Below are 15,863 nucleotides of genomic sequence, written 5' to 3'. Positions count from 1 at the left end.
GAGCTTGGAAAGGATTCCATGGATGAAAATCCTCAAGGGGAAATCAAGAAGAAGAAGAAGAAGAAAGAAGAAGAAGAAGAAGAAGAAGAAGAAGAAGAAGAAGAAGAAGAAGAAGAAGAAGAAGAAGAAGAAGAAGAAGAAGAAGAAGAAGAGGAGGAGGAGGAGGAGGAGGAGGAGGAGGAGGAGGAGGAGGAGGAGGGTGATGGAAAGGATGAAAAACCCAGATACTAAGTAAGATATACTGTATAAGAAACATACCCAAGACCTATAAAGGACTCAAATACCTATACATGAATGGTCAAAGTTTAGGGAACAAAACAAGGTGAACATGAATACTAGTACACGAAGGTAAATACGATATAGTTGCCTTAACTGAAACATGGTGGGATGAAACTCAGACTGGAATGTACTGATGGAAAGATACAAGCTATTCAAAAGGAAAGGTCCACTAGTAGAATAAAATCTATAAGTAAAAAAGATGGAGAAATAAAGTAGAATTCTTTCAATGAACATAAATGGACTGAACTCCCCATCAGAAACGATAATTATTTTTTTGCACGATTACAGAAATTAAAACTAGACATAATTTGTCTCCAAGAAACACACCTAAAAACACAATACTATAAATTGCTGGAATGCCCCAAAATTGGAAACGTTATTTTACATCAGAACATCAAAAGAAAAGAGGAGTCGTTTTATATATAAAAGAGACATTGGAATCCAAACAGGTCTATTCAGATGAAGAAGGAAGAATCCTAATGGTAGAAATAATGATAAATCAAAAACAGAAACTGATGGTAGCAGTATATGCACCAAATAATTTATTTATTTTATTTATTTATTTTATTATATTTATATACCGCCCTTCTCCCGAAGGACTCAGGGCGGTGAACAGGGCACATATAAATAGAGAATACAAAAATTAAAAAGGATTAAATAATAGCCCAGATAAAGACAATAACAATGTAAAAAACCCATTAAAAAACCTAACATCCCCCATCAGGCCAGGCCAGCTTGTTCAAATAAATGGGTCTTCAGACCGCGTCGGAAGGAGCGAAGGTCCGGTGCCATCCGGAGCTCAACCGGCAGCTGGTTCCATAAAGCCGGAGCACCCACAGAGAAGGCCCTCCCCCTGGGGGCCACCAGCCGACATTCTCTGACTGGAGGCACCCTGAGGAGGCCCTCTCTGTGGGAGCACACAGGGCGGAGGGAAGTTGACGCCGGCAGCAGGTGGTCCCTGAGGTACTCCGGACCCATGCCACGTAGGGACTTAAAAACCATTACCAGAACCTTGAATCTCACTCGGAAAACAACTGGCAACCAATGCAGCTCGCGGAGCAAAGGTGTAACATGGGAGTACCGGGAAACTCCCAAGACAACTCTCGCGGCCGCATTCTGTACCAGTTGGAGCCTCCAAGTGGTCTTCAAGGGAAGCCCCATGTAGAGAGCATTGCAGTAGTCCAGATGAGAGGTCACGAGCGCATGAGTGACCGTACACAGGGCATCCCGGTCCAGATAGGGCCGCAACTGGCGCACCAGGCGAACCTGGGCGAAAGCCCCCCTAGTCACGGCCACTATATGGTCTTCCAGAGTAAGCCGTGAATCTAGGAGGACTCCCAAGTTGCGAGCCCTATCTACAGGGGGTAAAAACTCACCCCCCATAGAAAGAGGTGGAATATAACAAGAAGAATTTTACCAAAAATTACACAGGAAAATATTGGAAATGGAACATCAAAACATTTTCGGGATTGGCGCCCATAGAGAAAGCCGAGGTGGCAGGTCTGCACGCAGGGTGGGAGAGCAAGCGGGGGTCTTGCCGAAGCGGGAGGAGCGCAGTGAGGCGGTCTCCCCTCGCTGACTTTGCCCACTGGGAGGAGGGTGGCCAGTCCGGGGGGGCGCCAGTTCCCGGGACTTTTGCTTTTACTCACTTTTTGCGCCACCACGCTTTCAACGACTCACCCCTCAAGGGGATTCCAGTTCTCACTTTTCCCCTTTGCAAAACGGGCTTCAACTGAGCTGCACTCTGACTTCGGGTGCCGTTCCTTGGGAATTCTCTCTTCAACCCAAAAAGCAGGGCTTTTACTCGCTTTTCACACTGCCGCACTTTGCACGACTCACCCTTTCGCAGCGCAAAAAGCAAGTAAAAGCCCTACTTTTTGGGGTGGGGAAAGAAGATTCCCAAGGAATGGCGCCCGAAGTCAGAGCGCAGGTCAATTGAAGCCGATTTTGCAAACGGGAAAAGCGAGAACTGGAATCCCCCTTGAGGGGTGAGTCATGCAAAGCGTGGTGTGTGTGTGTGTGTGCGTGTGCGTGTGTGTGTGTGTGTGTGTGTGTGTGTGAGAGAGAGAGAGAGAGAGAGAGAGAGAGAGAGAGAGAGAGAGAGAGATCCCCGACTGCAATTCCTGTGCAAGATTTCCTGCTTGCAAAAGGAAGGGACAAAGAGGGAGGGAGGGAGGGAAGGAAGGAATGGAGGGACAATGGGAGGGAAGGAAGGAAGGGACAAAAGGGAAGGGAGGGAGGGAGGAAGGAAGGAAGGGACAAAGAGGGAGGGAAGGAAAGAAGAAGAAAGGGAGGGACAGTGGGAGAGAGGGAGGGAAGGAAGGTACCCACCCAAGTCCCACCCCCCTTCACCAGAGACCCACGGATTCCCCTCCCCCATAGGTACCCTGCAACCTGTGTGATGAGCTGGCCACGATCCCCCCACCAGCCACTGACTTCACTTGTCAAAAAGTTGCAAAAGTTGATCACATGACCCTGTGACACAGAACGTCATAAGTATGAATCAGTTGCCAAGCATCCGAATGTAAATCACATAACCCTGGGGATGCTGCAACAGTCATAAGTGTGAAAAAAGGTCATAAGTCACTTTTTTCAGTGCTGTTGTCACTTCAAACAGTCACTAAGCAAATTGTTGTAAGTCGAGGACTACTTGTATTTTATCGTTTTTCCTTTTCCTTTTTATTAAAAATAATTGGTCAAGTTTTTTGTCACCTTGCTGGGTGACTGGTGGTACTCGGATATTGCCTTATCCTAAAAGTGGTACAATGGGTGAAAAGGTTGAAAAGCCCTAGATTAGACGATTAGATCTATTGAATGGAATGCTTAAAGTTTAAATAGATTAAATATTTAAATAGATTAAAAATATTCTCGGATATGGTTAAAAAGAATAAGAAATTGGGGGAATAAATATATATTAGGAGGGATACATATTTTTAGTAGTATGTTATTTTTTTGTATTTCATTGCTTTTGTCTTTTTTCTTCTTCTTTTCCTCCTCTTTTTTGTCTCTCCTTTTTTTCTCTCTCTAATCTTTTATCTATTGCTTAAGAAATATAAAAGTGTGAGAGGGCTTATATGGAAAAAATAGAATTAAATTCATCAATGTTGTTGTTGTTAGTTGCGAAGTCGTGTCTGACCCATCGCGACCCTATGGACAACGTTCCTCCAGGCCTTCCTGTCCTCTACCATCTTCTGGAGTCCATTTAAGCTCACGCCTACTGCTTCAGTGACTCCATCCAGCCACCTCATTCTCTGTCGTCCCCTTCTTCTATTGCCCTCAATCTTTCCCAGCATTAGGCTCTTCTCCAGTGAGTCCTTCCTTCTCATTAGGTGGCCAAAGTATTTGAGTTTTAGCTTCAGGATCTGGCCTTCTAAAGAGCAGTCAGGGTTGATCTCCTCTAGGACTGACCGGTTTGATCGCCTTGCAGTCCAAGGGACTCGCAGGAGTCTTCTCCAGCACCATAGTTCAAAGGCTTCAATTCTTTGGTGCTCAGCCTTTCTTATGGTCCAACTTTCACTGCCATACATTGCAACTGGGAAGACCATAGCCTTGACTATATGCACTTTTGTTGACAGGGTGATGTCTCTGCTTTTTAGTGTGCTGTCTAGATTTGCCATGGCTTTCCTCCCCAGGAGCAAGCGTCTTTTAATTTCTTGGCTACAGTCCCCATCTGCAGTGATCTTGGAGCCCAGGAAAATAAAATCTGTCACTACCTCCATTTCTTCCCCATCTATTTGCCAGGAATTGAGAGGACCGGATGCCATGATCTTGGTTTTCTTAATGTTTAGTTTCAACGCAAGTTCTGCACTCTCCTTCTTCACTCTCAACAAGAGGCTCTTTAGTTCCTCTTCACTTTCTGCCTTTAGAGTGGTATCATCTGCATATCTTAGGTTGTTGATGTTTCTTCCGGCAATCTTAATTCCAACTTTTGATTCATCTAGCCCTGCCTTTCTCATGATGTGCTCTACATATAAGTTAAATAGGCAAGGCGACAGTATACAGCCTTGCCGGACTCCTTTCCCAATTTTGAACCAATCAGTGGTTCCGTATCCAGTTCTCACTGTTGCTTCTTGGTCCGCATATAGGTTTCTTAAGAGACAAATAAGATGGTCTGGTACGCCCATCTCTTTAAGGACTTGCCACAGTTTGTTATGATCCACACAATCAAAAGCTTTAGCATAGTCAATGAAGCAGAAGTAGATGTTTTTCTGGAACTCTCTAGCTTTCTCCATGATCCAGCGTATGTTAGCAATTTGATCTCTAGTTCCTCTGCCTCTTCGAAATCCTGCCTGTACTTCTGGTAGTTCTCGATCCACATACTGCTGGAGTCTAGCTTGTAGAATTTTAAGCATAACTTTACTAGCATGTGAAATGAGTGCAATGGTGCGATAGTTTGAACATTCTTTGGCACTGCCTTTCTTTGGAATTGGAATGTAAACTGATCTTTTCCAATCCTGTGGCCACTGTTGAGTTTTCCAAATTTGCTGGCAAATTAAGTGTAGCACTTTTACTGCATTGTCTTTTAAGATTTTGAATAGCTCAGCTGGAATACTGTCACCTCCACTAGCTTTGTTGTTTCTCAGCTTTTCTAAGGCCCACTTCACTTCACATTATTCCGGTTATCTTTTGGCTTCCTACTTTAGCATTCAAATCCCCCATGATGATAAGGACATCATTTTTTGGTGTTAGTTCTATAAGGTGCTGTAGAGCTTCATAGAACTGGTCAATTTCATCCTCTTCAGCAATGGTGGTTGGGGCATAGACTTGGACTACTGTGATATTGAATGGTTTGCCTTGGATTCAAAATGAGATCATTCTGTCATTTTGAGGATTGTATCCCAGTATTGCTTTTCCTACTCTTTTATTGACTATGAAGGCTACTCCATTTCTTCTGAGGGATTCTTGCCCGCAGTAGTATACCTGATGGTCATCTGAATTAAATTCACCCGTTCCTGTCCATTTTAGTTTGCTGATTCCTAAGATATCGATGTTTAGTCTTGTCATCTCTTGTTTGACCACGTCCAGCTTTCCTTGATTCATGGATCTTACATTCCAGGTTCCTATGGAGAAAAAATCTTTACAGCATCGGACTTTCCTTTCACCACCAGACACATCCACAGCTGAGGGTCCTTTCGGCTTTGGCCCAGTCGCTTCATTCTTTCTGGCGCTACTAGTACTAGCCCTCTGCTCTTCCCCAGTAGCATATTGGATGCCTTCCAACCTGAGGGGCTCATCTTCCAGCATCATATCGTTTTGCCTTTTGGTACTGTCCATAGGGTTTTCATGGCAAAGATACTGGAGTGGTTTGCCATTTCCTTCTCCAGTGGATCACGTTTTGTCAGAACTCTCTGCTATGACCTTTCCGTCTTGGGTGGCCCTGCACGGCATAGCTCATAGCTTCATTGAATTACGCAAGCCTCTTCGCCACGACAAGGCAGTAATCCATGAAGGGGATCCATCAATGTAAATGTAATCAATTGTTGAGAAAACTGTCACCAGTAAGAATATTTAGAACTTGGGGGGAGAAGTAAACTGAAATAAGTACTGTAACAGGATTTATGATAAGGCAACTAAAATGACTAATAGGAAAAGAAACATTAGATCAATATGATTATTATTTTTTCTTAGGAATATTGGAAAAACTATATACTTAATTGTTATTTATCAAAATAATGAGAATTGTATTAATTTAATGTTTGCAAAGAAGGATACTTTGGGGAAAGGGGAAATCAACTGAAATTAACATACGGAATATAGATTATAGAAATTAATTGTTAAGGATTGTTTTACAAATGTTACCCAGACAACACACTGCTTACTAATTATTGAGTGTTTTATGTTGTGTTAAAAACAACAACAAAATATTTACAAAAAAAATGTCTACAAGTTAAGGCTACCAATGAAGGAAATACGTAATGAGGTATTACTAGTGGCTAAACTACCAAATACACGGAGAGAAGCAAATATTACTTTAACACCAAAAGATTTAGATGTCAATGCTGCTAACATTGAATGTCCTTGCTTTGACAAAAGATGAAGAAGCAGCTATTTCATATTTAAAACTTGTGTGTTACTTTAGAGCTAGAATCAGTTGTTGCTGGGGGAGAGGAGGAAGAATATCTCTCAAGGCTGTCTTGAAATAAGAGAAGATAAGAATTTGGCAGGTTGTCTAGCAGAAGGGAAAACTGACCCTTCAAACTAATTGGAGAATGTGAATGACAGCAATGAAAAGGAGAATTGTGTTTAATATATTGTGCTAAGGGGAGGGGAATTCAGATTCCAGCTTCCCTAGCAAGCTTTTCCGATTTTATAGGGCTCTAATAAAAGACATTTAAGGTAAACAATGCCTCAGAGTCCTTTGAAGAGCTCATCCATCGGAAACTTGACATTAGATTTGACAGATAAAAAACTATAGACCAATATCATTATTAAATGTGGATTACAAAAATTTTGCCTCAATAACAGCAGAGAAATTGAAAAGATTTTTGGTTGAATTTATCCATTCAGAGCAAAATGGATTTTTACCAAAACGACAAATAAAAAACAATTTGAGGAATATTTTATATACACTGGAATATTATGAAATGCTCAAAAAGCATTTGATAATGTAAATTGGCAATTTGTGATACAACAATTAAACTATGTGGACTTTGGAGAAAAGTTCATAAAAACTATTAAGACAATATATGATAAACAAACAGCAAAAGTAATTGTTAATGGAGACTATACGGAGAATTTTAATATAAAAAAGGCACGAGACAAGGATGTCTACTATCCCCACAGCTATTCATACTAACGTTGGAAGTTCTCAATATAACATCAGACAAGAGCCGGAAATTAAGGGAATGGAGATAAAAGACGGAAGTTACAAATTACAAGCATTTGCAGATGACTTGGTATTTATTCTAAAATAACCATTGGAACAATATCCAAATTACTGAAAAAGATAGAAGAATTAGGAGAAATAGCAGGACTGAAAATAAATAGAGAAAAAACTAAAGTTATAGTTAAAAATTTGACAGATAAGCAAAAAACTATCAGAAAAAATAGACCTACAAATAGTTAAAAAAGTAAAATGTCTAGGAATATACCTAACAGCAAGATGTGCAACAATAAAAAGATAATTACATAAAGTTATTAAATCAAATAAAAACTGACTTGGAAAAATGGAAAAACCTACAATTATCAGTGCTAGAAAGAACATCAACTGTGAAAATGAATATTTTACCAAAACTACTTTTTTATTTTAAACAGTACCTGTAAAAATAAAAAAAATTTTTTGATGATTTGAATAGATTAATCTTGAAATTTATCAAGGAAGGAAAGCCAGAATTAAACTGAAAATGCTAAAACTATAGAAAATGGAGGATTTGGATTACCAGATTGGGCCCTGTACTACCAAAAATGTGTTTTAATATGGCTAAAAGAATAGATAACTCTCAGAAATAAAAGGTTGTTATATTTAGAAGGTCATGACTTACAACTTGGGTGGCACGCATTTTTATGGTATTAAAAGAATAAAACTCATAGATATTTCCAAAATCACTATATAACAAATAATTATCAATATGGGAAAAGATAAAACCTAAAATCTATACAAAAATCCCAGAATGGCTATCAACAATGGAAGCTTTTGCACATACAAATTTAGTTAAATCTGAAAAAATTCTAACATATAAGGATATTCTGAATACAAATGGGAAATTAAAATCTAAACAAGAGTTAGAAGACGAGGGCATTGACTTATCACGGTGAGCCTGATTGCAAAAATGTTAAATATACGGCTTTTATAAAAATCAGGTGGTGACTTCTGATGAAAAAATGATTAAAAAATTGTATAATTTTCTATTCAATTTTTAAAAAAGGAAGACAAACAAGCAAAAGAAACAATAGTTATATGGGCAAAAAACTTTGGACATAACATAGAATTAGAGAAATGGCAAAATCTTTGGGAAAGAAATTACAAATTGACAATGCAACTTCGTATATAAGAAAACTTATATAAAATGTTTTATGGCATTTTCCACCAGTTAGATTAGCAAAAATGTTTAAAAGTATGCCTAGCAAATGTTGGAAATGTAATCAAAATCCTGATACGTTACCACTTGTGGTGGACATGTGAAAAACCAAAACAATTTATGACTAAAATACATACATGGTTAGAAAAAACATTAGGAAAACATATAGATTTTAAACCTGAACTTTTTTTACTAGGCATAATGCCAGAAAAGTTTGATAAACAAAATGTGTATTTAGCATTACATGTAATAACTGCAGCGACGATTGTATTTCCATAGCATAGGAAAAATGAGATAACACCATCAGAGGAAATGATAATTAAGAAAATATTGGACTGCGGAAATTGAGACTCACATTGAGAATTAAAGGAAAAAAGATTCAGTATACTTTCAAACATGGAAAATATTTTATCAATGGTTGGAAAAGCAGGATAGAGTAAGAATCATAATAATCATAATGATAATGATGATGACAATAATAATGATTAATGATAATAATGATGATGATGGTGATATTGGAAGGGACCTTGGAGGTCATCTAGTCCAGAGCTTTTCAACCAGTGGGTTGAATGTACATTGGCACCTGGCAGGTGGTACGCGACCATCCTAGAATAGTGGTAGCAGGGGAGGGGAATGGGAGTACTCCACAAGCCTGAGCAAGAGATGGCTGGAAAGCTGTCAGGGCTCAGCGGAAGCGCCAGGATCAGCACCAGGCTCCAGCTGGAGCTCGGCGTTGATCCTGGCGCTTCTGAGCCCTGAAGAAGTGCCGATCAGCTGGAATGTTGCAGCGTCTTCAGGGTCTTGTGATTTACATTCAGATGCTTGGCAACTGATTCATATTTATGATGGTCACAGTATCCCAGGGTCAACCACCCAGCAGAGGAGGGGAAATAAAAACCAAACACCCCACCCACCCCACCACCACTGCCAATCCTCAACAGAAATGCTCACAACAATGAAAACCTCAGACAGAAGGAAGAGGGCAGCCAGGCGGGCAGTTAGATGTCTTGCTCGGCTGTGACTTGGGGGCACTTTTTCAGTGCCATTGTAACTTTGAACACTCACTAAGCAAATTGTTGTAAATCGAGGACTACCTGTACTTCATCACTTTTTTTCCTTTGGGGGGGTCATCAAGTTTTTGACACCTTGCTAGGTGACTGGTGGTACTTGGATGTTGCCATATCCTAAAAGTGGTACAATGGGTGAAAAGATTGAAAAGCCCTGATCTAGTCGAACCCCCTACTTGCGCAGGAAACCCTATACCATTTCAGACAAATGCCTGTCCAGTCTCTTCTTAAAAAACTTCCAGTGTTGGAACATTCACAGCTTCTGGAGGCAGGTTGTTCCATTGATTTAATTGTTCTGTCAGGAAATTTCTCCTTAGTTCTAGGTTGCTTCTCTCTTTGGTTAGTTTCCATCCGATGCTTCTTGTCCTGCCTTCAGGTGCTTTGGAGAATAGCTTGACTTCCTCTTCTTTGTGGCAGCCCCTGAGATATTGGAATACTGCTATCATGTCACCCCTAGTCCTTCTCTTCATTAAACTAGACATACCCAATTCCAGCAACCGTTCCTTATATGTTTTAGCCTCCAGTCCCCTAATCATCTTTGTTGGTCTTCTCTCTACTCTTTCTAGAGTCTCAACATCTTTTTTACATCATGGTGACCAAAACTGGATGCAGTATTCCAAATGTGGCCTTCCAAGGCATTATAAAATGGCATTAACACTTCACGTGATCTTGATTCTATCTCTCTGTTAAGCAAAACTAACCCAGACAACACATTGTTTATTAAGCACAAAGGAATTATAATAATATAAAACTAATAAAATACTTTTTAAAAAAAGACTCCCCCCCTTGGCATGAAGTACGATGGGGACCCCAAGCAACTGGGGCTCTTCCTGGCCCATGTCCTGACCTACATGCATGAGTATGGCCAAGAGCTCCCTAGTGGGGGCGCCCGGGTCAGTGTCGTTATCCTGGCCCTGGGAGGCACAGCAGCTCAGTGAATGGTGACCCTGCACAATGCCAAGACACCCGAGCTTCGAAACTTCAACCAATTCATGGCATCTCTGAGACGGCGGTCGAAGATCCCTTGGCTGATCGGGAAGCCCAGGATCGTATTAAGACAGTCAGACAGGGCCAATGCCCAGTGGCCGAATACAGTGAAAAATTTGAGACCTGCCTTGCCGACTCAACTGGTCATAGGACATCCTAGTAAGCTGTTTCAAGGATGGGCTGAACGATGACCTCTACCAAGCTTGTATTGCCTGAGGAGCCCATGCTCACTTCCACATCTGGTGCATCCTAGCCGAGGAAGCAGAGATTGACCAAGCCCAGAATCAACACCATTTTAGTCGGGCGTGGAGAAATGAAATGACGGCAATGAAAACCTCTGCAGTGACCCTACGCAAAACTGCTTGTTTTAAATGTGGCAAAGAGGGCCATCGAGCCACAAGGTGTCGTTCAAAAATTCTGGTGCAAAAAGGAGACTGACCGGGGGGGGGAGGGACCTGTCAAAATTCCCCAGTGCCCCAGGGAGATGGCGATGAAAAGTGCTGAGGTCGTGGAGTTCCAACCCACCAAGAAATCAGGAGAAGGAATTCCGACCCCACTGGAGAAGGGTCCAGAGATGTCCGACAGTGACTACGATGATGAACCCTTGGTAAGTGGACCCAGCATGCCAATTACAATAAAACTGCAAATCCCAGGCATAGAGCAGGTGGCCCGGAAAGCCTTACTGGACTCAAGCTGCACCAGATGTTTAATAAGCCTAACCCTGGTGGGGAATTTGGGAATTCGAGTAAGAAAACTAAAGAAGCCAATTTCGTTCTGTCAATTAGACGAGTTTATTGCAGGGGGTATCCCAGACACAATCACCATGGTGTCTGTGAAATTAACCATGGGGGACCATACTGAGACTTTGACTTTTATAGTGATCCTCAGCATGGAATGGCCCCTAGTCCTAGGACTGGCCTGGTAGCCTGATAGCTGCCACAGCCCCAAAGTGAAGCCTAAGCGTGAAGTGGCAGCAGCACTCAACAATCAGAAACTAGAAGGCATACCCCGAGGGTAGCAGAGGTTTATAGCGAGGGGGGCTCTGATGAACTATCTCCCCACTGACTCAGGGACTGTGCCACTGAAATCATCCTCGGAGCTAAGCTGCCAAAACCCAATCTCTATTCGATGATCCCCTGATAGTTAGAAGAACTACGCAAATTCATAGATAAGAATTTGAAGCGTCATTTCATTCAACTGGCCACACTGAAAATGGCTGCTCTGATACTATTCCGAGAAAAAAAAGATGGGTCTCTTAGTCTCTACATGGATTATAGATGTGTGTGGACAATGTATATACCTTATCCCTCATGAAAGACATGCCAGCCAACCTCTCAAAGGGAAAAATTTTCTCCAAGTTAGACCTGCAGGAAGCATGTCACGAGGTTACAATCAAAGAGGGGATGAGTGGAAAACCGCTTTCAACAGCCTCCTGGGGTGCTTCCAATTCAACTACTTCCATTTGGGCTACAGGAAGCCCCCGCAGTATTTATGCAACTAATTAACTAGGTCCTCCATGAGCACTGTTGTGATTACATGCCAGTCAGTGGACCTGGCAGTTGAGTCTGGGATATCAGAGGAAGAGGAGGAGGGGCCTGGAGAGCTATCCATCGGAGGAAGGCTCTGATGAGTTCCAGGACTTACAATCTGATGAAGAGTCTGGCCCCTCCACTCATTTCTCAGGCTGAGACCCAGCTCTGCTGGGAAACTGAGTCAGACTCTGAGGACTCACAGCTGAAAGACATCATAGACGCTCGCAAATGCCAACAGGCAACAAGAGCAAGACAGAGGGAGACAATGGGGCGACTCCAAAGGCAAAGGAGAAAGCACTGAGAAGCCACGCCTTGGGGCTGCATAATAAAAAGGAAAGGTGTCGGCGGTGCTGGTTACTGAAGGCAACTGTTTGCAAAGGACTCAAATTTCATGGGATCATGTTCCGATTGTCCTACCTGTGAACAATTCTCCGTTTGAATCGTATTTTGTTTGTCTTTGCTTTTGGGACATTTTGCAGGTCTGTAAATAATATTGAAAGGAGTTTGTTTTCCCTGTGTTTCCAGCGTACTTGTTGAAAGAGGGGTTTGTCCTTGTGAGTTAACAAGAACTCACGTAAGCTGGGACAGAATAGGTACAAGGGGGGTTTGGTGTTCCTGGACAACATAGAAATGTACGCCAAAATGAAAGCCAAGCATGTAAAATTAGTCAGAGCAGTTTTAAATAAGGTTCATGCAGCCAAACTGTATGCCAAACTTTCGAAATGTGAATTCCACAAAGAAAAAATTGATTATTTGGGCTACCAAATTTCTCACATACAGGTGGAAATAGACCCAGAAAAGGTGTGAGCTGTTTTGGAGTGGGCCCCGCCACACACCTGGAAACAGCTGCAAAGTTTTCTGGGCTTTGCAAACTACTATTGGCAATTCATCCCCTCCTTCACTCAGATCACATTCCCCAATACTAACTTACTGAAAACCAAGGGGGAAAACAAGCCAAATCCTAACCAGCTGCTAAAATGGACTAATGAATGTCAAGCGGTATTTGAGAAATTAAATGGGTTTTTTTCCACAGACCCAGTGCTAAAATACCCAGATCCGGAAAAGCCGTTTGTCACTCAGGCAAATGTTAGCGATGTAGCAGTGGACACGGTACTACTCAAGGAAAACTAGGAAGGCCAGTTGCAACCCTGTGCCTACACCTCAAAGAAACTAACAGAAACTGAGCAGCAAGGGCCATCTCGGAGAAGGTAGCTTATGCTGTGCGTTGGGCCTTCCTGATCTGGAAAGGAACAAGATCACTTTCTAAGTATGGACTGGTCATAAAAACCTCGAAGAACTAAAGACACACAGGAAGCTATCCCCTAAACAGGCTCAATGGGCCCAGTACTTCCCATTTCAATTTTACTGTCCAGTACTTATCTGAGGGGAAATCTTTTCGACGGACATCGTCACCAATGCTGCAACACAACAGCATGAAAGCTGAAATAGTCAAACCGCTGTTACCCGCAAAGCAATTAGCCACCCCAGTCACAAGGGCGCAATCTAAGTGTTCCGCCGCTGGACAGCACAGCAGGCTGCGAATTCAAACAAGCCCTAGTGAAGGATGACTGGTACCTCAGGCAAAAAAACCTCTGTTCAATGTGCAGGGGGAAAACTATATATCCCTATGGCCCACAGATTAAAGTTCATGCAGCTCTGCCACAATTTGTGAAAACCTTCCACCTCATAATGAGGCAGTTTTGGTGGCCATCTTTAAAAAAGGACATTGAGAGTTATGTAGCCAGTTGCCCCATTTGTGCAGCAGCTAAACAGAGACAGGGAAAAGCACCTTGGAGTAAGAGATCGCTATGGACTTTATCGTAGAGCTACCAGAGAGCGCAGGAAACACTGTCATTTGGGTAGTACCGAATTTATTCTCCAAGCAACTTCATTTCATCCCTTGCCAGAAAATTCCAACTGCTAAAGCCTTGGCTAAGAGGTTTGTACAACACGTCTATCGGCTAAATGCATAATCTCAGATTGTTGTTGTTGTTGTTAGCTGCAAAGTCATGTCTGACCCATCGTGACAGACAGACAACATTCCTCCAGGCCTTCCTGTCCTCTACCATCTTCTGGAGTCCATTTCACCTGCAAGATCTGGAGACCCTTTTTGGACCTACTGGACAACAACCAGGACCTGTCATCCAGTCATCATCCTCAAACAAATGGGGGGGGCAGAACGAATGAACTCAGTTCTGCAGTCCTTGCAGCCCTCAAAAAGGTTAGGGCAAAAATTTGTGGGACCCTTCCCTATTAAATGCATCATCAACCCAGTCACAGTAGCACTTGAACTCCCCAAAACATCAAGACAGATCCATCCAGTATTCTACTGCAGCTTACTAAAGCCTGAGATGAGTTTGCCTTTAAGGCCAGTAGTAGCCCCTCTACTACAACCTATTATGGCAGAAGATGAACAACATTTTGAAATCAGAGAAATCTTAAGATTCCAAAATGCACCATGGGGCCACCCAATACTTAGTAACATGGAAGGATCTCCCAGGATCCCAGAATGAGTGGGTACACACGAAGCATGTGAGAGCCCCTAGACTGCTCAAACGTGTTCATGCTTGTTATCCTGATAAACCTGACTAACTGTTATGTTTCTTGAGAAACCTATATGCAGGTCAAGAAGCAACTGTGAGAACTGGACACGGAACCAGATTGGTTCAAAAATTGGGAAAGAAGTCCGGCAAGGCTGTATACTTTCATCCTGCCTGTTTAACTTATATACAGAGCACATCATGAGAAAGGCAGGGCTAGATGAATCAAAAGTTGGAAATAAGATTGCCGGGAGAAATATCAAGAACCGAAGATATGCAGATGATACCACTCTAATGGCAGAAAGTGAAGAAGAACTAAAGAGCCTCTTGTTGCGAGTGAAGAAGGAGAGTGCAAAAGTTGGGTTGAAACTAACTATTAAGAAAACCAAGATCATGGCATCCGGTCCTCTCAATTCCTGGCAAATAGATGGGGAAGAAATGGAGGTAGTGACAGATTTAATTTTCCTGGGCTCCAAGATCATTGCAGATGGGGACTGCAGCCAAGAAATTAAAAGATGCTTGCTCCTTAGGAGGAAAGCCATGGCAAATCTAGATAGAACACTAAAAAGCAGAGACATCACCCTGCCAACAAAAGTGTGTATAGTCAAGGCTATGGTCTTCCCAATTGTAATGTATGGCAGTGAAAGTTGGACCATAAGAAAGGCTGAGCGCCAAAGAATTGAAGCTTTTGAACTATGGTGCTGGAAAAGACTCCTGCGAGTTCCTTGGACTGCAAGACAATCAAACCGGTCAGTCCTAGAGGAGATCAACCCTGACTGCTCTTTAGAAGGTCACATCCTGAAGTTGAAACTCAGATACTTTGGCCACCTAATGAGAAGGAAGGACTCACTGGAGAAGAGCCTATGCTGGGAAAGGTTGAGGGCAAGAGAAGAAGGGGACGACAGAGAATGAGGTGGCTGGATGGAGTCACTGAAGCAGTAGACGTGAGCCCAAATGGACTCCAGAAGATGGTAGAGGACAGGAAGGCCTGGAGGAACGTTGTCCATGGGGTCATGATGGGTCGGACATGACTTTGCAACAAGAACAACTGATATGTTTCATTTTCTCTCCCTGGAGGTCTCCCTCCAGGTAGACCTCTCCTTTTTTTTAGCGGGGACAGCATGTCAAACCCTCAATGTATTTTAATTCAAACCCATTTTTTGTGTATTTTGGAACTTAAAATCCTAAGTTTATACACACATATATAGAGAATTTATGCATTTCCAGAATATCCTTGGTGGAGCAGTGGGCTAATGCCTCCTTAAGTAACACCAGCTGCCTGCAATTAGTGCAGGTTCGCATCCCACCAGGCTCAAGGTTGACTCAGCCTTCCATCCTTCCGAGGTAGGTAAAATGAGGACCCAGATTGTTGGGGGCAATAAGCTGACTTTGTAATAATGTCACTTGGGAGGGGCTAATAAGCAGGCATATACATATACA

At 42.3% G+C, this 15,863-nt stretch overlaps 1 protein-coding gene across 3 annotated transcripts in view; it reads right to left on the bottom strand.

Annotated features, from left to right (window-relative positions):
* EZH2 (enhancer of zeste 2 polycomb repressive complex 2 subunit) overlaps positions 1-15,863 on the bottom strand; it is a 107,688-nt gene that overhangs the window by 55,514 nt on the left and 36,311 nt on the right. The window lies entirely within an intron of this gene.

The sequence above is a fragment of the Vipera ursinii genome (assembly GCF_947247035.1).
Source record: "Vipera ursinii genome assembly, chromosome: Z".
Taxonomy (NCBI): Eukaryota; Metazoa; Chordata; class Lepidosauria; order Squamata; family Viperidae; genus Vipera; species Vipera ursinii.
This window is presented reverse-complemented; position numbering and strand designations above follow the sequence as displayed.